The sequence below is a fragment of the Callithrix jacchus genome, chromosome 7, assembly GCF_049354715.1.
Source record: "Callithrix jacchus isolate 240 chromosome 7, calJac240_pri, whole genome shotgun sequence".
In the NCBI taxonomy this organism is placed as follows: Eukaryota; Metazoa; Chordata; class Mammalia; order Primates; family Cebidae; genus Callithrix; species Callithrix jacchus.
The window spans coordinates 118,944,414-118,968,742 of record NC_133508.1 but is presented as its reverse complement, the minus strand read 5'-3'; the positions used below and the strand labels follow the sequence as shown (position 1 = coordinate 118,968,742).

General features: G+C 35.2%; 1 protein-coding gene across 3 annotated transcripts in view; it reads right to left on the bottom strand.

The window, feature by feature from the left end:
• The window catches only part of ADGRL2 (adhesion G protein-coupled receptor L2), a 678,326-nt gene that overhangs the window by 218,772 nt on the left and 435,225 nt on the right, over nt 1–24,329 (bottom strand). For all 3 annotated transcript variants that reach the window (XM_078332297.1, XM_078332298.1, XM_078332318.1), the window contains one exon: nt 13,717–13,758. The gene's annotated coding sequence lies outside the window, so the exon portion shown is untranslated. The remainder of the gene's footprint in view (nt 1–13,716; nt 13,759–24,329) is intronic.

The following is a 24,329-nucleotide window of genomic DNA, read 5'->3' as shown; positions in this document are numbered from 1 at the left end:
TAAGCCTAATAAGTAGGTTCTAGGTTATTTTAATGTTATAGATAAGAAAAATTAGTCTGAGAGACATAAGTAATATGTTTAAGGTAATAAAAACCAGCAAGTGATAATGCTTGAATTGGAACCCAGGTCACTCTTTCTCCAGTGCCTGTTAATTTATCCTCTATAGCAGATTTCTCCCACCAGGAGGGAGCTAAATTGTACTGTATATGTATGTATATTGTATGTTTACATATATGATGACAAGATTGTATAAAATAACAAAACAACACACAGAAAAAGACTAAAAATAGACTTATTACAATATTAAGAGTGTTTGTACTTAGGTACTGGGAATATGGCAATTTTTTAAAAATTTATTTCTTCAATTTCCCAAATCCTCTTACTATGCCTATTTTAATTTTATAAAAATACTACCAGCTAGGTGTGGTGGCTCACGCCTGTAATCCCAGCACTTTGGAAGGCTGAGGCTGGCAGATCACAAGGTCAAGAGACGGAGACCATCCTGGCCAACATGGTGAAATCCCGTCTCTACTAAAAATACAAAAATTAGCGGGGCATGCTAGCGCACGCCCGTTATCCCAGCTACTCAGGAGGCTGAGGCAGGAGAATGGCTTGTACTCAGGAGGCAGAGGTTGCAGAGAACTGAGATCATGTCACTGCACTCCAGCCTAGGCAACAGAATGAGATTCTGTATCAGAAAAAAAAAAGCTTTAAGGTACTGTGAGGCATACTTAAGTTTAAAAACACAACCACTTATAGTCAGAATTTTTCAGAGCCAGTATCGTGATAGAAGAAATAGTGAGCTTCCCATTCCTGATGATGCTATCCCAAATTTGGAAACACTGATAGTAAATCATTACTTATGATCAAGATTATAATCTGAAAGATCCATAATATTTAAAATATGTGCCAGGAAAAAGTAAGCCAAGGACTAGGTAGTTGGTTAATATATCACTTCAGAAGCTCAGGCCTTTTAGTCAGCTAAGGGGCCTTATTTTAGGAAATCTTTTAATATAATACTTGTTTAATGAATACATGAATACATACATTTAGAAAAGGAGAAGTGGCCCAAGGATAACATTTTGTTTCTGTACCAACCTTTTCACAAAGTATGCATGGACAGTGAAGCCTGAACTGAAAGATGCCATGCTCATTTGTTTGCTCAAATCCCAGAGTACTCCTGGCTGTTGATATCTGAGCACAGAATAACTGGTCCCTCAGGAAGTGTCATTTGGGCATGACTTCTTTTCACACACTCTACCTCTTTGCCTCCATTTCAGGCTTCAGAAAACATCTCACTTTTTTTTTTTTTTTTTTGAGACGGAGTCTTGTTCTGTCGCCCAGGCTAGAGTGCAGTGTTATGATCTCGGCCTACTGCAACTTCTGCCTCCCAGGCTCAAGCGATTCTCCTTCCTCCGCCTCCCAAGTAGTTGGGATTACAGGTGCCCGCCACTGCACCCAAATAATTTTTGTATTTTTAGTAGAGACAGGGTTTCACCATCTTGGCCAGGCTGGTCTCGAACTCTTGACTTCCTGATCTGCCCACCTCAGCCTCCCAAAGTGCTGGGATCACAGCTGTGAGCCACCATGCCTGGCTTTTTTTTTTTTTTTTTAAACCAGGACTTCTATTATCCAAGCTGAATGCTTCACAAAAGCAAGCATCATGTCTCCTTTGATCTCCTCAGATTATGTAATGTTTGGTACAATAGATTCAAAACAAATCTGTATTGAAACAATCACGTGGCAGGTATATTCTTCAACTTTTCCTTTTGTTGTCTAAGTATGGTTAGAAGGACTGCTTTTGATTTCAAGTACAGCACAGACTATAGCAGAGTTTATCTGGAAGGACTGACTGCCATTATTTGTTATCCTTTTCTAGGATCTTGCTTTCCTACCTATGAGTAGACACAAAGACCCACTGCTTCAGCATTGGAGATATTTAATATTTAAGGTAAGAAAAGCAGTATAGTTTTTTTTTTCAGAGTATAAAGTTGTCAATTTTTATCAAATGATAAACATAAATTGAGCTTATTATATGGGGGACAAGATAAAATTTCAGACATTACTGCCTCCTTTTCCAAGGTAAACTGTACATTGACTTTTACTTGTGGTCTCACCATACAAGTTGTATCAATATGAATAGTGTTAGGCCACAGAATAACTACAAGAAAAATAAATGTTTCTGCCAGCTTTTTCCAAATTGTATTCACTTAATTAGGGACAGTATTGAAGGGGACATCCTAGTGCTGAAACCTACTTATCAGTTTTACAGTGAAAAAATTGGGTAGGTGTCATCTTTTGTTACTATTGTACATATTGAAGTATACTTATGACATTTTTATAGCTTTTGAGGAGATGGGATATATCATAACCTACAATAAACATGTAACTTCAAGAAGAAAATTACTGAAATGCATCGTCAGTGTAAAAGAATCATAACTGGGCCCAGTGGCTCATGCCTGTAATCCCAGCACTTTGGGAGGTTGAAGTGGGAGGATTACAAGGTCAGAAGTTTGAGACCAGCCTGGCCAACATGGTGAAACCCCGACTTTACTAAGAATACAAAAATTAGCATGGTGGCGTGCATCTGTAATCCCAGCTACTCAGGAGGCTGAGGCAGGAGAATCACTTGAACCCAAGAGGCGAAGGTAGCAGTGAGCTGAGATCTCACCACTGCACTCCAGCCTGGCAACAGGGTGAGACTCTGTCTCAAAAAAAATAAAAAGAATCACAATTTTACTTCTAAAGTGTAATTAAATTTATTATTCCAAAAATACTGTGATAATGGATGACAGTACAAAACACTGAGGTAACAATGGTGGAAGAAACTGTCACAATTATTAATAAAAATAAGCAAAGATGTATACTGCTCAAAAAATCAACTTGTAAACATATTAAAAATACCAATATTCCAGCCCACATGTCTGCAGATTCTGATTCAGTAAATAAATTCAGGAGCCTGAAAATCTGTAACTTAAAAAAATGCCACCCAAAATTCTGATGCATAGCCAAGTTTGATAACCATGCACTCCATCTGAAGATAAGTAGACAGTGCAAAGCACACCTTGCTGTCAGCAACCTCACAATCTTAATGTGTTTGCCATCATGAGTATGAAAGTTTTTATTAAAATGAAGAGAAATTGATGGTTATTGGAATATTTCAAGTAAGAAAAATAAAGCCTAAACTAAAATAGTAATGGAAGGAAGAGAGAGGAGATCACACATTTCATATATATTTTAGGGTTAGACTGCACAGCCCTTGATGACTGACTAGTAGTGAGCAAGGATAATATATATAACTTAACGTAGTCATTTGCTAAGGCTGCCATAACAAATACCACAGACTGGGTGACTGAAACCACAGAAACTAATGTTCCCCAGTTTTGGAGGCTAGAAGTCCAAGAGTAAGGTATCAGCAGGATTGTTTCTTCTGAGGCTTCTCTCCTTGGCTTGTAGATGGCCATTGTCTTCCATGTGTTCACATGTTCTTCCTCTGTGTGTGTCTGTGCCCTAATCTTCTCTTCTTATAAGGACACCAGACATATGGGATTAGGGGCCACCCCGATGACCTCATTTAATCTTAGTGTACTCTTTAAAGACCTTGTCACCAAATACAGTCACACTCTGAGGTACTAGGCATTAGGACATCAACATATAAATTTGAGAGGACACAATTCAGCCCATACCACTTCACTAGAAAATAAATTTAAATAGATTTTATAATTTATTTATTTATTTATAAAATAAATTTAATAGCAAAGTACCTGACATAGAGTAAAATGCTCAATAATTATGATATTCTACCCCTAAATTTCAGTCCCTTCCATTGCCATCGAGGTCATGTGAATGTTCAAGTAGAAAGTAATTGAAAAATAGTATTATATCCAGTAGTGGCTTCTTAACAGAATCCCTCTAGATAGGGAAGCTTAATTGTCAAAATACTGGTGGTCCTAACCTCCCCATAAGAAATAATTGTGGATAATCCTTCCTTCAACTTGCCTCTGGAATAAAACAGAGGAAAGCAGTACCCCCTAGTCAAGGCAAGGCTTCAAAATAACTCACCCAGAAACTCTTCCAATTCCCTTCTCTTATGGTGGAAAAAGTATTAAAGCTATTATTAATTCATTGTCTTCTATGACTATCAGCATGCAAAAAACCATCTCAGAATTTAATTTTCTTTATATAAGTGTACTTATCAGGACCATTTTGGTTGCAAGTTACAGAAACTCAAGTCAAATAAGTTTCAGCAAAGGCAATTTACTGGTTCATGGATCCCTAGGAAGTTTAATAACTGGAATTAAGGCTCAGAATCAGCCTTGCTTGGGATCCATCAATTGACATATTCTCCCTTTACCTAAAAGTCTGTTCCACAATTCCAGTTTAAAAAATTATAGGAACAGACTACATTTAGCTCAGCTTTGCCCCACTGCCCACTATAAGTGCTATCAGGGGCTTGGGATCAAGTGAGAACACAACTCCTTCCTAATAAAATTTGAAAATACAAATATAAAGTTGAAAGTCCTGGAGATCTGGGCAAAAATGTGCTATACAAATAAAACATTCTAGTAATTTATAATATATATCATTTTTAGTATTGTGCTAAATGGTTTCTGTCTACAAAAATATTAAAGTTTGAAAACAGTTTCTATGTAATAGCTATAAACATATGTTTTTGTATTTTTAATTTAATACGATATTTACTTGTTTAAGCTAAACAAAACAGGATTTATTCTTATTTCTACTCTTTTTTTGAGGCAGAGTCTTGCTTTGTCGCTCAGGCTGCAGTGCAGAAGAGCAATCTCAGCTCACTGCAATTTAACGCCTCCCGGGTTCAAGTGATTCTCCTGCCTCAGCCTCTTGAGTAGCTGGGTTTGCAGGTGCCTGCCACCATGCCTGGATAATTTTTATTTTTAGTAGGGATGGGGTTTCACCATGTTGGCCAGACTGGTCTTGGACTCCTGACCTCAGATGATTCACCCGCCTCGGCCTCCCACAGTGCTGGGATTACAGAGATGAGCCTCCACGCCCAGCCTGCACTCTTTTTTTTTCCCACCAACACTCGTGTGGCTTGGTACATAAATGTCATAATCGGAATCCACGTCAGTAACTACATTTAGTTTACAGATTAAACTTTTCTGTATTATTAATTTCTAACTTTCTCACAAAGAAATGCTTACATGTTATTAACAATGAAATTAAACACTAAAGGATAACATGTTTTAAAATACAGTTTTACATGCAGAAAAGGATTGAGAATAAAAAAGCAAGAGGACAAAAAAGAATGAAAGAATTCCAAAATTTGAAGTCTTTCATGAGTCTGATTCTGCATTTAATTTTTTTTCAGGTAATTCTTGCTCACTTACCTCCATTATTTTTTTCCAGTGTGTTTGTGATTTCTAAGTGTGGGCTTATACTCCTGGAATTTTATCTGTGAGAATTCTTAGAGGGATAGGATAAGGTTGGACTCTCCTGAGGGGATTTTTTTTTTGATTATAAGGAATAACAAGGACCAGTGTAACTAGATTCCTATTTTGGAGTCTTTAGACCATTGAGATTATGTGAATTCTTGCTGAAAACACAGTAAGGTGGGTTTGTGATCATGAATTTTCAAGGGATAATTTTTTTCCTCTTTAGTTATACATTGAAGTAAGACTTGCAATTTTCCTTGCACTCATCTATGGGATGGATTTATTGTAGATAAGATTAATGAAAAGGATATATCTATTTTGCATCCCAGCACTAAGCTCTGGGCTTTGTGACTTTCCTTCTATGCTAGCAAGGACATGAAAACTGAAATTCAGATTCACCCAATTCAGTAAGTGTCTTTAAGGTGAAAGAGGGCACTCAGCAATTCTTTGTGAGAAATATCCTATTATCCTCTAAATCAGTGTAGGGAGAACATTTGATAAAATTCAATATTCGTTAAAGATAAAAACTCAAAACAAACTAAAAATAAAAGAAAAATTCCTTAACTTGATAAAGGATATCTGCAAAAAAACAACAACTTAATGGTGAACTGTTCAAACTACTTTCTTTTAAAAATTAGGAAAAGACCCTGTAATCCCAGCACTTTGGGTGGCCGAGGTGGGCAGATCACGAGTCAAGGATTGAGACCATCCTGGCTAACATGGTGAAACCCTGTCTCTAGTAAAAAAAAAAAATACAAAAAAATTAGCCGGGCATGGTGGCATGCACCTGTGGTCCCAGCTACTCGGGAGGCTGAGGTAGAAGAATCACTTGAACCCAAGAGGCAGAGGTTGCAGTGAGCTGATATTTCGCCACTGCACTCCAGCCTAGAGACAGAGCAAGACTCTGTCTCAAAAAAAAAAAAAAAAAAAAATCAGGAAAAGACAAAGTTTTCCATGATCATCATTTCTGTACAATACTGAACTAGAGGTCTAGTTACTAGAGTATGTAACAGGAAAAAAAAATGAAAGTGTGAAGGTTAGAATGAAAGAAGTAAAACTAAAAAACACAATTGTTAATGTAGGAAATCCAGGAGAAAATACACACAAGTTTTGAGAATTAATAAGGAAGTTTAGGTTTGCCGAATAAAAATACAAATATAAAAATTAATTGCATTTCTATGTATGGAAACATAAATTCTTTTTAAATTAAATAACTACAAATATATAATTTTAAAATATTTTGTAAAAAAAGTATTTAAGAGTAAATCTAACGAATTTATGTGGGGATAAAACCTTTTTGAAAACATTATCGAAAATAGCCTGGATGGGGTGGCTCATGCCTGTAATTCCAGCACTTTGGGAGGCTGAGGCGGGCTGATTACCTGAAGTCAGGAGTTCAAGACCAGCCTGGCCAACATGGTAAAACCCAGCCTCTACTAAAAATGTAAGAAAATTAGGCTGGGCACAGTGGCTCACGTCTATAACCCCAGCACTTTGCAAGGCCTAGGCGGGTGGATCACGAGGTAAGGAGTTTGAGACTAGCCTGGACAATATGGTGAAACCTCATCTCTACTAAAAATACAAAAAGTAGCGAGGTGTGGTGGTGGGTGCCTGTAATCCCAGCTACTCGGGAGGCTGAGGCAAGAGAATTGCTTGAACCCAGGAGGTGGGGGTTGCAATGGGCTGAGATTGCACCACTGCACTCCAGCCTGGGCGACAGAGTAAGATTCTGTCTCAGAAAAAAAAAAAAAATTAGCTGGCTGTGGGGGCCAGTGCCTACAATCCCAGCTACTTGGGAGGCTGAGGCAGGAGAATTGCTTGAATCTGGGATGTGGGAGTTGCAGTGAGCAGGTGAGTGTTGCACAGTGCCCCTGCACTCCAGCCTGGGTAATAGAGTGAGACCCTGTCTCAAAAAAAAAAAAAAAAAAAAAAAAGAAAAGAAAAGAAAAACATTATCCCAAATCTAAATAAATGGAAGAGTTGACCATGTTCTTGTATTGAAACACTAAAAATCATTAGAAAGATATAATTTACCTTCAGATTGATCTGTACATACTAACAAATTTCAATCAAGTTTTGTGAGTGTAGAAAGAAGCAGTGACAAGCTTCTTCCAAGATTTGTATAGAAGAGAAAAAAGGTCATGGTAGCCAAGATATTGCTGAAGAACAAGAGAGAGAAACTTACCAGGTATTTTCAATTATTATATAATTATAATAATTTAGACAGTATAATATTGGTAAAGGGATAGACAAATTGACCAATAAAATAAAACAGTGAGCCCCAAATGTGATTATATATTTTGAAACCTGATTCATAAAAAGTCTAGCTTTGAAGATCAGTAGGGAAATATAAACTATTCAACACGTGGTGTTAACAGTGTAGTTTTCTAGTTTTTAAAATGTATTACTACTCACACCATACGCAAAAAACAACATCAAATAGATTAAATCCTTAAATGTAGAACTGCAAAACTAAAACTCAGATAAGGGAATGCTTTCTTGAGTAGGAAATGCAGGATACAAGCAAAAAAGGAAAAGTTATGTTTAGCTGCTTTAGGATTAAGAACTCTGTTCATAAAAGGGCACCTTAAAGAAATTTTTAAAAATACACAAATTAGAGGAAGACATTTGTTATAAAACTAAAACACAATAGATGAATACAGATATTATCTACAAATTGTTAGAAGACAATTACAATTTTTTTTTTTTTTTTTTTAATTGAGAGAGTCTCACTCTGTCGCCCAGGCTGGAAAGCAGCGGTGCAATCTCTACTCATTGCAACCTCTGCCTACTGGGTTCAATAATTTTTGTATTTTTTTTAGTAGAGATAGGGTTTCACCATGTTGGCCAGGCTATTCTCAAACTCCTGACCTAAGTGATCTGCCTGCCTTGGCCTCCCAAAGTGCTGGGATTACAGACATGAGCCATCACACCTGGTTGAATTTTTAACAATTGGTTAAAATGAAGGCTGGGTGCTATGGCTCACACCTGTAATACCAGAACTTTGAGAGGCTAAGGAAGGAGGATTGCTTGAGCTCAGGAGTTTGAGACTAGGCTGGACATCATAGTGAGACCCTGTCTCCATAAAAAATTTAAAATTTATCTGGGCATGTGGTATGTGCCTATAATACCAGCCTTTTGAGAGGCTGAGGCCAGAGGATCACTTGAGTCCTGGAGGTTGAGGCTGCAGTGAGCTGTAATTGTACCACTGCACTCCAGCCTGGGCAATACAGTGAGAACCTGTCTCAAAAAAAAAGAATAGGTACCTCATAGAACAGGAAATGCTAATTGTCAATAAAATTAAGAAAAGGTGCTTAATCTCATTAGTAATCACATAATTGAAAATTAAAACTGTGAGGAGTTTTTATTTCACATTGACAAATTAATTAAAATTGTGGCCAAATGAAGTAGCTCACACCTATAATCTCAGCACTTTAGCAGACCAAGGCGGTAGGACTGCTTGGGGCCAGGAGTTCAAGACCAGCCCTGGCAACATAGTGAGACTCCCGTCTACACAAAAAATTTTAAGAATTAACTGGTTTTGGTGGTACCAGTCTATACTCCTAGTTACTCAGGAAGCTGAGGTAGGAGGATCACTTGAGCCCAGGAGTTCAAGATTATGGTGAGCCAAGATGGCACCACTGTACTCCAGGTTGGGCAACAAAGTGATATCTTGTCTCTAAACATAATAAAAATAAATACATTTAAATATCTTACAATATTAAGTGCTAGCCAGGATGAACAGCAATCATAATATTTATCTTTATACTCCTAGTAGGAGTGTAACATTGATACTTTGTTCAACAGTTGGGAATTGTCTAATAAATTTGAAATTTTTCATACTCCATGACCCAGTAATTTCTTTTTCTCCTTCCTTCCTTCCTTCCTTCCTTCCTTCCTTCCTTCCTTCCTTCCTTCCTTCCTTCCTTCCTTCTTCCTTTTTCTTTCTCTCTCTCCCCTCCCCATCACTCCCCCCTTTTCTTTCTTCTCCTTCCTTCCTTCCTTCTATTCTTCCTTTCTCTCTTTCTTTCTTTCTTTTTTCCTTCTTCCTCTCTCTCTCTCTCTCTCTCTCCATTTACATATTGTTGTAAAACATATGCAACAATTATATATTTTAGGATGCAAATACATGAGGTAAAATTATAAAGAAAAGCAAGGGATAGAGAAAATTTGGGATAACGTTTAGCTCTGATTAAAGAAGGGTTAAAGAATTGTAGAAGGGTACACTGAAAGCTTGAAAGGGCATTATAATGTGTTTTTCTTAAACTGTTGTTTGGTGATACACAGGTATTCATGATCTGTATTTCTTTTCTCTTTTCTTTTCTTTTCTTTTTTTCTTTTTTTTTTGAGACGGAGTTTGGCTCTTGTTGCCCAGGCTGGAGTCTCAGCTTACCACAACCTCTGCCTCCTGGGTTCAAGCGATTCTCCTGCCTCATCCTCCTGAGTAGCTGGGATTACAGGCATGTGCCACCACACCCGACTAATTTTGTATTTTTAGTAGAATCAGGGTTTTTCCATGTTTGCCGGCCTGGTCTCCAACTCCCAACCTCACGTGATCTGCCCGCATCGGCCTTCCAAAGTGTTGGGATTATAGGCATGAGCCACTGCGCCCTGCCCTGTATTTCTTATGTATGTATTAGAAATTTTATTTTTTAGCTACTAAATATTTTTTAGAATTTTAAAGGAAGTAGTTTAGCTTTCTAAACTATGTAATACAATTCAATAACGCATCAAAAATGTCTATTTACTTTTAAAATATTTTGATTTGTATATTTGAAGATATAAAATTGCAACAAATCATTTCAGAAGCTAACTTACAATGTTGTTTAGGAAAGTTGGAAGATTAAGACAAAATGGGCTAACCACTCATCAAGAAAGATATTCTGTCTTCAAAGGCAATGGCTACCAGCAGATAACATATTCAACTAACTGCTTTAAAAGCAACACCATTAAAAAAAAAACTAACAACAACAACAACAACAAAAAGATAATCTAATGGCAGTAATCAGTCCACAGAGTGAATTCCCTCTTGTAAAAAAGCTCATCAATTGTTTCTTTGCTAATTAAAATGAATATTATTCCTGTAAAATGAACCAAAAAGTTGTATGAAACCTGAAATCCCAAAAGAGATCTATAATCTACAAGAATAAGCATGAAATTTTAATTGAAGGAAAAGGAGAGGTCTGTTTTTATTTTTGCTTTTTTTCACATCTTAAAAGTAATCAAGCTGTTGGCCAATTAACAATTCTCTTATATTATTATTGTCTGACCTAAAAATTGACACTTGATAAATTAGAAACTTGTGAAATTTTAAGATTAATGACAAAATGACATTGGCTATAGTTGACTATAATGTGAAACTTTTGTCCTTAATGAAATAAGGTAATAAATTATTATTAACATTTTTAGAAATAAGTATGTTTTACTGTTGTTCATTGAAGAGTATATGTCATGACTATAAACATAAATATGCATTTAACCTTTATTCGTTAAGTACAACCAGAATTAGAAATGAGAGGATCTATTTTGTTGAAGGGCAGATTAATTACCTTAAAATATTTATTTTATTTTATCATCAATATCTTAGAAAAAAATGAAATGCTGAAGATTTATTCTGTTTTAAATTTCAGCTTTAATAATACATGTCAATAAAATATGTATTTGCATTTCAATTCAGTTCACATAGCAATTCAAACTTTGTTTTGTTAAATTAGCACACTTACAAATCAGAAAGAAATAGTTTAAATGAGCAATATTTTATTTATTCAATAATTTGTTACATTGTCCCTGACTTTGATTATAGACAAGAGGTTAATTTTGTTAATTTTCCTTCTGAAATGTCATAATATGTTGTACTAAAGAGTTTACAGGGTAGATGCAAAAAGGAAATTATATATTTAAATATTTGATTTCCCAGTATATCAAATTAGTAATTTGGCAATCTAAACCTATTAGAAATATAAATTTCCATATACAAATCAGTGTAAATTTGGCTCCCCACTCTTTAGGAAAAGTTGATGCTAGATTTTATGTTATATGTCATTTACAATGTTATCTCACTCAGAATCAAGTGAGAAAATTCAGGTTAAAATTTTTGGCACATTTAAAAAATAGCAATATAGAAGGAATATTATCAAAATACACAATATATAATCCCTTATTTACACAATACGATTTGGACAAGACATTCAATGAAATAAGGATGAGACTGCCATTTGTGTGACTTTTACAAATGAATGAAATTTATCCCTTTAATCATTACAGTCTTTTTCATTCTAATGAGTCCAAGTCTCTCAATGTTATTTTACGCTATGTATATTCAGTTTGAGGATATATAATTTTATTGTAAAATTCTTGGGCTAGAAATAAATTTAAGATTTTTATATAAAAAATCTTACAGTATAACCCTCTAATTTAACCACTCAGGAATTTAAAACCTACATATATGATGTATCTTACTGAAAATCAAACAGCTAATCTTGGTCTCTCAATTCTTACTGCTGGTGAATAGCTGAAAATACCCTTTAACTTCTCAATGCCTTCCTCCTAGTCTTTCTTAGATTTTATAGTAATCCTCCTAGTTCGTGGCTAAGTGATTAGAGAACTAATTCTATTACAATTTTATGTAAACTGAGAACTAATAGGATGGAAGCAAAAACTTGGGAAGCATTAATGTGAACAATACTAGATGCTAGAGACTTTTTCCTAAATTTCTTCTAAAAATTTACGCTTAGTTCTAGACAGCTAGTGTCAAAACAGTAAGACATAACTAAAATTTGTACATTCATGCTGTTTTGCCCTATATTAAATTGCTCTTTAGCAGAATTTTTAATATAAAAATATTCTAGTAGTTTTGCTATTATTAATAAATTATTTATTAATATTAGTTATCTTTTTTTTGGGGGGGAGACTAAGTCTTGCTCTGTCACTGAGCTGGAGTGCAATGGTGCAATCTTGGCTCACTGCAACCTCCACCTCCTGGGTTCAAGCAATTCTCCTGCCTCAGCCTCCCAAGTAGCTGGGATTACAGGGACCTGCCACCACACCAAGCTAATTTATATTTTAGTAGAGATGGGGTTTCACCATGTTGGTCAGGCTGGTCTCAAACTCCCGACCTCAGGTGATTCACCTGCCTCGGCCTCCCAAAGTGTTAGGATTACAGGCATGAGCCATCGTGCCTCGATGAAGCTATTTTTGGTAGGCACAAAGAAGTATTTCCCAATTTTATACATACGTATTTATTTAATAATAAATGTACTCTTTTGAATAGCTTTTATTCAAGTAATGCTTTTGTTCTGGTTATAAAAATAATGTATATTTATTACAGAAAATTCAAAAAATGAAGAATAAAGATTATTAGACTACTTATATTCCCATTCTTTTGTGTACCTTTTGTATCTTTTTTCTAAGCCCACAATATACTACCAATTCTCTTTTCTTTCTCTATATAAGTGCACATGCACACAACATGTAATGCATATAGTTCTGTACCCTGCTCTTTCACTTAACCTAACACTCTGATGTCAAAGTGATTTTTTTTCCTACAGTGAGAAATTCCTTCTTTTTATAGGGAATACCCCAAAAGCACTGGAAAAATAAAAGAGCATCATAGGAGACAGTAATAACTTCCTAGGAAATATTATTTTACACTGACCTTTCCCATTTAATAAGATTACTTTTTAGTATTTGAATTGTAAAGAGGTTATGATAAAGACTAAAACTAAATATTACCTGTTTAAGTCATAAAAAATATAAAGACAACAAAACTGTATGTTTAACAAAAATCATATAGTAGCTAGCTTGCCTAGAAGCTGTGATATATACTTTAAGAAAATAAATATTTTAAAATTCACAGATGCTGCAAAGCCCCGGTCAAACATAAATTACAATCTGTTTTTATGTAACAGTAAAAATTTCAAAAGACTCTTACCAACTCTCAATTTGTATCACAGATACACTTTCTCTCTCTGCTCGTAGAATGTAAACCACATTTATTTCTATATCTGTGTATATTTTAAAATAAATTACCCCAGAAAACAAAATGTTGGATATACTGTGTTCAACTGCAATCCAACAGAGAAAGCAAAACCTTATATTTCCTCTAAAAATCCTGTAGTATATTTGGTGATAATTTCGTAATAATTATAGAATTTGGATGCAGCCTCCATGTATTTGCAAAAGTATAAGCAATATTATAATTATCAGATGACTCAATACATTTTGTAAATGATTCTCTAATATTATTATGATAATTCACCTTTTCTTGTTTGTGTTCAATACTATCAAATACAGAAAGAACTCTACTTACCATTCTGGGAAAGATGAAATTTTTCATTGTACCTTAAATACCCTGAAAAGTAAAGAAAATATTATTATTTACTATACCTCCATCCACAGGGATCCTAACTGCCAAATGTAATGCATCAGCAGCAAAACAAAAATAAAGTAAATCTATAGCAGAAAACACAAATCAGTGTTCTAATAATTCTTGAACATATATGACTATGGACAGAGCTACCATAGGATTAAGCAATTGTTTTGATAAGTACTTTCAAATACAGGAATAAACTATTTTATTTTCCACAAAAGAAATGTTGTAGGATTATGAGAAAATTGTCTCTCTCTCTCTCTCTCTCTCTCTCTCTCTCTCTCTCTCTCTCTCTATATATATATATATATATATATATATATATATATTTTTTTTTTTTTTTTTTTTTACTCAGCCCTTTAGCTCACTTGAATTTTTTTATTGATAGAAATGAGACAGCTATATCTAAAACTCTTTAAGGGAATATATGCTTTTCTCACATCTGATAATTAATGCTATTAATTTTGATCAGTTTTTTTTAAGTATAATAAACCTAACTGGAGAAAAATACACTGAGTTCATATCCCTCTGTCAAAACTATACAATGGCTAAGGAAATTTTAATAGATAAGAAATACATGAAGGAGATTTGCTTGAATTTTATCAATAAAATATTTCAGACACTTAGAAATTTTTTTCTAGTGAAGTAATTTTGAATAAACATTTTGATGTGCTAAGATATCTTTGGAATAATTATTCCCAAGAAATATATTGTTTCTGTAAATGTAAACTAACTAAAATTTCAAACTACTAATGTTTCCCAAATTAAAACACTAACATTTAAATGTTAAAAACTAGCTAAAATTTCAAACACTGATGTTTCCAAATTAAAAAGTTGTTTGTTGTTGGTGGTGGTGGTGAAGAATAAAATTGGGATTTGAAGGATGTCCTACTTAGATTTTCACATAGAAAATATCTTCTTATTTAGACTATTTTTTTCTTTAAAAATTTGAATACTAAATACAGTCAAATTCTGTAATGATTCAGGAATTCTCTCTCTGACAATAGTTTAAGGAGATTATTAGTTTGTATCTAATTATAAATATTAATAAGGTCTTCCAAATTTTGTGTGTATTGATTTTTAATGCAAGCTTTTAATGGAAACAAAATTTAAACATAGAAATATGTTATTGTACATGGTACTTATTTCTAAAGAATTATCAATATGATTTTTGATATTATAACTCATAACAATCTGCTAAAAAAAAGTATTTTTAAGCACCAGCTCCTGAAGAGGGCAGCACGTTCTAGATATTATTGAATTCGAAGCTCAAATGTGACAACTTTGACTTTAGTATACTTTTTTTGAGAACTAGCAGGGAAAAAAATGGATATGTTTTATAGATGTCTGTTCTCATGATATAATAAACCAGCAGAAAGTCTAGGCAGTTGCAGGCCAAGGTCAAAACTGTATTTGATTATTAAAAGAGAACATTCAAATTAGACACCTAAAGCAATATATTTAGAAAAGAAACAACAAAATACTAGTAAGGAGACATTCCATGAGGAATGTATTTTATCTTAATACTGTAGGTAACTTTTTCTATTGGCAGTGCATTGACTGTCAAAACTACTAAAGGGGTTAGATTTAATGATCTCACTTCTTGCACATTTCATCTCAATTGCTATGGCAACATTCAGTTGCCTCAGCAGCAATGCACACTTTAATCAGATATTTCCTCTTCATTTCTCTATGAGCCAAACTGTGTAGTCAAATTTACAACCAAGTCCTGATGAATCTGATAACACCTCTTACAATTTAATGGACAGCTTGCCTCCACCCACACATATAAATGTTTTCAGAGAGGCTTATAACTATTGGACAAGTGTAAGACTTGATAAGAATATATGTTTGGAATTTCTTACTTCATTGATAGAAAAAAAATTTTTTTTTGCTATTTTCACTATCATTTCTTTTTTTAGAAGTTTTTCACCAATTTGAAATTCACTGCAGCCAGTCACTACCTTGGGGTCCCCTATCCTCACTATGAGAGTTCATGAGTACAAGAAACAACCTCCAGTGTTCAAATGTCAATTCTCATCAAGTCCATTGAATTAATTACCTTTTATCTGAACATATTTGGGATTGGCACATCAAAGAGCCATTTTCTACTGCTTGAATACAGGTCAGAGAAGGAAGGAAAATAAAGATAAAGCAAAATCTGATAGAGGGGGAAAACTGTAGAAATTATACTTAAACAGATGTCCAGGTATGAAGGAAATTTGGTCAAGCTTCAGTAATACAACAATTTTAATGAGAAGTAAAAGCATGATGTGTTAAATTATTGATGACACTTTAGTGAATATTAAACATCTATATTGTTGAACAAATCATCACTTTAGTATTTTGTAAAAGACTAGAAAAATCTTTTGTGGGCATATAAGGAATGTTCAAACTGTCCTGAAGTCTGATTTAAAATATTAGTTAATTATAATTTCATAAATGTTTTTGAATTTTGCAAATAGTGACTACATTTTAATTTGACACTGTGTAATAAAAATTTTTTAAACTCTGATTAAGAAGCGAGGTGATCTAAGATCTTTCTAACAGTTTTAATGGCTGCTAAAATTTGTATTTAGATACCAATCATTTTTATCCTGAAGTTGTGATATTTCTCTGGTGAGAAGTTTTACTATGGTAGGTGACAGTAATATTTCAGCATGCTATTTCAATCACCACTTAGTAGCATGTAGTAATATTTTCATTAAGAGGCAATGAAAAAGATGCTTTCTGTAGCTGAATTTATCACTGTGATGTTTAAACACCAAATTCTAGATTATGTTTTATGTATTATAGATGACTAATTACAGCAATCAAAATCTAACCAAACCTTGAAAAGATTATTTAAAGTACAGGTCTTATATATTTTTAACTATAATTGAGGTTAGTATTAGCAGATTCTGTTCAAAATGTGGTTATTGAAAAGCTAATTTCTTATTAATGTTACAGTTTAGAAGCCCTTTAACTTTAGGAGTAGCTGAAGGAATAAGAGAAGTTTAATTTAAAAAATATATATGCATATAAAGGAAGCGTGGAACCTATCTTCACATTTGAAGGTCTTTATATAATGGCTACAGTAAATGTCTTAGAAAACTAAGACAAATGGTAGAAGTTCCTGAGAATTGGATTCCAGCTCCATATTTTAAAAACTTAAAGCAATTAGAATGGCTTAAACAATGACACAAGCCATGAAGCAGCAATTCCTTTGTGTAGGCATATTCCATGAAATGTTAGCATATGAACTCTCCATTTTCTGTTCTTAAATTCTCAGAAAGCGTGATAGAACCACGCCATAGATTTAGATCTAGGAATTACAATGAGTCACTTCTTAATGAATTTTTCAAAGACCAGCACTCTATGTCAGTATGGAAACCTAGCAATAAACCGCAGACAGCATATTCAGCAGCTAGTTTGCAAATCCTGCTCTGGAGAAACAGACTAAATGAGAAAAACAAACAGGTCTTAGTAAAGAGCTACCTAAAACCTCCAAGAAGACATATAAATCGGCCCTAATTGGCATTCATTCAAGCACCTCAGGAGATGCCAGGGAGTGAGTAGAGGTGAGGAATGAGTTCCCCTTTCAGTCTTGAGTTGGCTCTTGTACCTAAAACTAGGGTGCTGCCAGACAACACTTATGCTGCTGCCTATGTGAGACTTGTTCTCTGGTTGAAGGGAAGATTTTGGCACCATCCTCAAACTCTATGTTCATTTAAGAAATAATAATTGCTCAATTAAGGGCCCAGAGCTTTTCTTCTGTATCTAGAGAAATTAAATGTTGAAGACAAAATTGCACTTCATGTGGGAAAGCTCATGTTCTGCAAGAATGCTGAATAAGATAAAGGAATGTTGTAACCAATTTGAAGGTTATAAATGTAAAGTAATTGCTGATTCTTGAATCAAAGTAATGTTCATTTTTCATGTAACATTAGATCTTGTAAAGTTCTAGTTTATGTTCCCTGGAAATAGTGTTTTTACTTAGTTTGAGTTTGAAGTTTCCTTGGGTGACTCCACTCCTGAATCACACTGAAGGAACCAAGGGGCTCACTAATGGTCTTGAGTAGTATCTAACCTTACTGTACTCCAGTGCTGCTGCTTGGAGCTTGAGCTCTTTCAAATATTGGCTGTCTGCCTAAGCATCTGTTTCTACCTAAAGAGTTGATAGAGTAGTTTTCCAACAAGAAAAGCTAACTTTTGATAAAATAAAAACTTCAGCTGAATTAACTTTAAAGTAGTTTAATTGAGCAATGAACGATTCGTGAATTAGGCAGCCCCCAGATTCACAGCAGATTCACTGAGACTCCAGCATAGCCACGTGGTGGAAGAAGATTTATAGACAAAAAAGAAAAATGATGTACAGAAATTGGCAGTGAGGTACAAAAACAGCTGGATTGGTTACAGGTTGGTGTTTACCTTATTTAAACACAGTTTGAACACTTAGCAGTCTAGGAATGGTTGAAGTTCAGCCACTGTGATTGGCCAAGACGCAGTTATTGTTACAGGTGCATACTTCTAAGTTAGGTGTTCAGTTTTGTCTGACTATTAATCTAGGTTACAGTTCATCCACAAGGACTCAAATATAAGTGCAGAGTCACTCTCAGGCCATATTTAGTTTGCTTTAACACTTTTATTTTTACTATTAAAGAATATGGGATGTTGTTATACTTCATTAAGTATTTTATTTACTCTGCCCCTACAGACCTTTTCAAATCAAATGTTTACATTAACTTAGGTTGGTTAAAATTCCTCCTGCTGGCCAGGCATAGTGGCTCATGCCTGTAATCCCAGCACTTTGGGAGGGCAAGGCGGGTGGATCACCTGAGGTCAGAAGTTTGAGAACATCCTGACCAACATGGTGAAACCCGTCTCTACTAAATACAAAAAAACATTAGCTGGGTGTTGTGGTCCATGCCTTCAGTCCCAGATACTTGGGAGGCTGAGGCAGGAGAATTGCTTGAACCTGGGAGGCGGAGGTTGCAGTGAGCCAAGATTACACCATTGCACTCCAGCCTGGGCAACAAGAGCAAAACTCTCTCAAAAAAAAAAAAAAAAAAAAAACCCAACAACAACAAGATTCCTTCTGCTGAGGTTTTGCTAGCAAATGGTCATGAAGCTTATTTCCAAATGCTCACTCACAAAGGCTTTTACTAGCCAATTCCATTTGGTTGGCTTTATCCCAAAACAGTCTGGTGATAGCAAACATTAGCTACAGATAAACAGAAACTTCCATGGCACCCCAGAGGAACTTTTTGATCCAAAAGATACTACTAGTAAACCAAAGTGTCAGTACAGCTTCATGAACATTTCCTTATGTCATGAGTAACAGTAGGAGGAAAGGGTGGCTTCATTTCTACAATGGTTGTCATGTATGTAAACCCAGTCCCCAACTGGAGATCAAAGAGTGTCTTCAATCAACAAACATTTATTTAGTGCCTATCATGTCTAAAATTTAAGGAGTCAGAAAAGGATAAATAGGAGCCATTTTAAAATTCTGGTTTTTGTTAATGAATGAAGAAAGACATATTGCTGGCCTTTAAAAATATCACAGTTATCTATAGGAGGCAAAATTAACATGAAACAATTAAAACACAACATCTCTTTGTCATGTCTCTAACAATTAAAATAGTCCATCTGTTTCATACTACAAAAGGTTTTAATATATCTTAACAGTATTATTTCCATTAAGTATTCTAACAAAAAAGCACAAATTTTGTGGCTTTATTCAATATGTTCCTGAACCCTCACATCTACTCACTTGTCTCTCCTGCGTATGGAACTTTAGTCATCTCTGCAGGACGATGATAGCTCTGTTTGAGAACTGACAGAGTGGGGAAAGTCTTGCATTCTTGTTTTACTGTGGCCAATGCAACAATGTCAGGTAAATAATAATAAGCATTAAGGAAATGCATATTCAATGAATAATGAATGAATACAAATAAAAGAAGAATGGAATTGGTGTTGTCCTAAGTGCAAGAAGTATTCAAGATTAGTGTAGTTTGAATTGTCTTAGTTTCATGAAAGATGTGGGACTTTTCACTGGTCTTCAAGAATGGAAGAGAGTTGAGATAGTAGATGTAAGGAAATAAGATTTCCAGTGAAGTTAAGAGCATGAGCCAAGGGATTGCTTTAGATGCAGAGAAATTAATGAAAAGATTTAATTCTTGATAAGACTGTGGATTGTATGACGGGTTAGTGATTTTGTTTGGTTTCGATTAAAGAATGTTGTAAACAAGTGTTTCTCAAACTTAAATGTGCGTACCTGGGGATCTTGTTATAATGAAGAACCTAATTTAATCGGTCTGGATTGAGGTGTGAGATTATCTATTTCTGTCAAGTTCCCAGGTGATGTTTGTGCTGATGCCATACTGTAAATTGCAGGACTGTTGAAGATCCTCGAAGCTAGATAGGGTCATTTGGGCTTGATACAGCAGGCATTCAAAATCCTCTCTATGTCCTCTAGCGGTTACAGCATGATGAAAACTGCACTTTAGGGAGGTCAGTGTGTCAGCCTCATGAAAAGTATGCTAAAGAAGAGAGAGTGTGGAATAGGAAAACCACGTGGGAACCTGTCTACACTTTCTCTGCATATTTCATAGATTTGGTGCTCAATTATCTGTTGATTGATTAGTTTGTGTGGACATGGTTAATTCAGAAGCAGTTTCTCAGTAAAATAATTGTAGTCTCAGTGGCTTTTTGAAAACAAATCAAGTTTAGGTAAAACACATGGGGAATCCATGAATGTTCTTTCCCTCTTCTCCATCTGGAAAAACTGTATTCATTCTTTAAAAGACTTGAAATGTAACTCTTTTGTTCTTATCATATTATAAAATTATAATTATGCCTTTATATGTATCACTCACATATATAATAATGATAATGATAATTAGCAATAATACCAAACTACTGCTTTGAGTGCTTGTAAGAAGTGCCAAGCAAATTGCTGAAGAATTTTTATAATGAAGTCTTTATTCCAATGCTGTGACAAATACTACAATTAATCATCCACACATATTCATATATAAAAAATAGATTTAAAGATAGATTTAGGGCTAGGGTTTTATATATATATATATCTTGTGTGCCCTAACATTCTAACATTGTGTTGGATATGTATCAGTAAGTATATTTATTCAAAGAATCAATACAATGTGTTCTAAGAATCACAAAATTTCTTACTGTAGCTTCTATTTTTGCCTGGTATTTTCATCTTTGTTTCTTATCTCCAATAATTATAACAATGACTAACAATTAGTGTTTCTTATCCCTCAGGTACAAATTTAAGCAGTTAGCATGAGTTGTCTCATTTAATTTTCATAATAACTTGGGTGTTATTATCACCCCTATTTTGTATGTGAAGAAAAAGAGTCACAAAGAGATTCGTTTGTCTACATTTCCAAAGCCACAAAGCAAGAAAGTTGGACTTACAATCTACCACTACTTTCCTTTCACTGTGGGAAAGAAAAAAAGAAAGAGGTGGGGAGGGAGGGAGGGAAAAGAGATAGAAAGAAAGAAAAAGTAAAAAGAGAGAGAAAAAAAGAAAATCGAGAAAGAAAAAGAAGAAAGAAAAGAAAAGGAAGGAAGAAGAAAGGGAATAAAGAGAAAGAAAGGAAAGAAGAAAGGAAGGAAAAGAAGAAGGGAGGAAGGAAGGGCTGGCTACAGTGGCTCATGGCTGCAGGGGAGAGTGAACCAGGTGTGGTGGCTTATGTGTGTAATCCCAGCACTTTGGCCAAGGTGAGCGGATCACGAGGTCAGGAGTTCAAGACCAGCCTGGCCAAGATGGTGAAACTTCACCTCTACTAAAAGTACAAAAATTAGCCAGGTGTGGTGATGCATGCCTATAATCCCAGCTACTTGGGAGGCTGAGACAGAGAATTACTTGAACCTGGAAGGCAGAGGTTGCAGTGATCTGAGATTGTACCACTGCACTCTAGCCTGGGCAACAGAGTGAGACTCCATCAAAAAAAAAAAAAGAAGAAGAAGGAAGGGGGGAGGGAAGGAGGGAGAAATGGAGAAAGGGAGTTCATTAAGTCTAAAAAGGCTTATTGTCATTTTTTGGTTTCTAGCAGCATACCACCATACTGGATCAGGAGGAAGTCCCTGCTGGCTGGCAGATGTGTAGTCATGGGGTAAAATATTTTCTGTGAAGGGCCCCACCCCTTGTCTTCTCTTCAGTGACACTCCAAATCCCTTAGACCACAACTCAATTTCATAATAGAATAAAGAATATTCCCCCAAAATATGCACCATCATATATTCCAAAAAGATAGTCTCCTTTAAACATTTTCCCTTTAGGGAAAGACATTCAGGTTCCGGTAGTCCTTGCTGGTATTAGAAGTAATAATGACAACCTTGTGATATTTGAAGTGTTAGATGTGACAGAAATAGTTACTTGCCTGATCAACTAAAAAATGGATCAAAACCAAATAGAATATTTTATTCTACTTTATGAGTTTACATTCTAATATAAATTTTTAATACTTAAATTCTAAAATGACAAACTGGATATTCTAATATCATAATTTCTGAAATTATGTACTTTTGTAATTTGTTTTAAAGAATATTATTCTATTTCTCACCAATATACTTTCAGGCAAATAAATCTTTGATAGTATATTCAACCTTCACTCCACAAATGTACTTGATGCTCTAACTTTACCTGTGTGGTTTTACTGATATGGTTTGACTCTGTGTCCCCACCCAAATCTCATCCTGTAGCTCCCAGAATTCCCACATGTTGCTAGGGGGACCTGGTGTAGGATGACTGAATCATGGGAGCAGCTATTTCCCATGCTGTTCTCATGATAGTGAATGGGTCTCTCGAGATCTGATTATTTTAAAAACAGGAGTTTCTCTGCACAAGCTCTCTCTTTTTCTGCCGCCATCCACATAAGATGTGACTTGCTCCTCTGTGCCTTCTGCCGTGGTTGTGAGGCCTCCCCAGCCTTGTAGAACTGTGAGTCCAGTTAAACCTGTTTCTTCAGTAAATCACCCACTCTTGGATATGTCTTTATCGGCAGTGTGAAATTGTACTAATACACACACCTAGACATTGATGACATGAATTGATACAGTGATTTTTTAGTATGATTCTAGCACAGTTTTCAAGCATGGTCTGCATAGCCTGTTCTTGCTGGAATTCACTACAAGTTTACACAGCCAGGAAATGATGTAATGTATTATTCTCTGTACTATTTTAAAATAGTTGTATTATAGCAATGTAAATAATATAAAAATGTTACCTGTCTATATATTATTTCTACTAAATTTTCTTTCTCTAGGGAAGTATCATTTTTTGCTTAAATAACATTTGTTGCTTAATATCTATTGTAGCTATTTGGCTTCTTTTTTTTTTGAAAGAGAAAAAATAAAGAAAGGAAGAAGAAGAAAGAATTGGCTTCTTAATACTAAAGGAAGTACATTAAAAGGCCTTTAATATAAGACAAAAAAAAATTAGAACACCAGCTAGACACAGTGGCTCATGACTGTATCCCAGCAACGTGACAAAACCCTTTGTCTACAAAAGATACAAAAATTAGCCAGATCTTGCAGCATGCACCTGTAGTCCCAGCTACTCAGGAGGCTAAGGTGGGAAGATCCACCTGAGCCCAAGGAAGTCAAGGAGGCTGCAGTGAGCTGTGATCATGCTACTGCACTCCAAACTGGGCAACAGAATGAGACTCTGTCTCAAAAAAAGAAGGAAAGAAACAGAAAACTATTACTGAACTATCAGTATCAAATGTCTAAGAGCTCATAATTGTTTTCATTGGAACTGTCATAAAGTATACTGCCTTTTTTTCTTTCATTATTATGATGCTGTAATCTTAAAAAGTGGAGATGTTTGGGAAAGCCTTCTGCTTTCTATACCTCAGACTGTGTCTTAATTTTATTTGGGCTACTATAACAAAATGTCATCAAATGGGTGGCTTATAAACAAGAGAAATGTATTTTTCACAGTTCTGGAGGCAGGGAAGTCCAAGATCAAGTGCCTGCACATTCAGCGTCTGGGGAGGCCCTTCCTCTTGGACTTCCTCACAGGGATAGCTTCCTTCTCACTTTGAAGTCACATGGTGGAAGGGGTGAGGGATCTCTCTCTTTATAAAACCACAAAGCCCATTCATTAAGGCTCCACCCTTATGACCTAATCACCTCCCAAAGGTCTCAACTATTAATCATCACTTTTAAGGTGAAGATTTTAACATATGAATTTTGGGGAGAACATAAACATTCAGACCATAGGAAACTGTATTATAAAACTTCATAGCGCCACTGCACTCCTGCCTGGAAATATAGCAAGACTCCATCTCAAAAAAAAAAAAAATTATAAAATGTAAAAGACTTGGCTGGGCGCAGTGGCTCATGCCTGTAATCCCAGGACTTTGGGAGGCCAAGGCGGGAGGGTCACCTGAGGTCAGGAGTTGGAGATCAGCCTGACCAACATGGAGGAAACCCCGTCTTTACTAAAAATACAAAATTTTCAAGATATGGCAACGCATGCTTGTAATCCCAGCTACTCAGGAGGCTGAGGCAGGAGAATCGCTTGAACCCAGGAGGTGGAG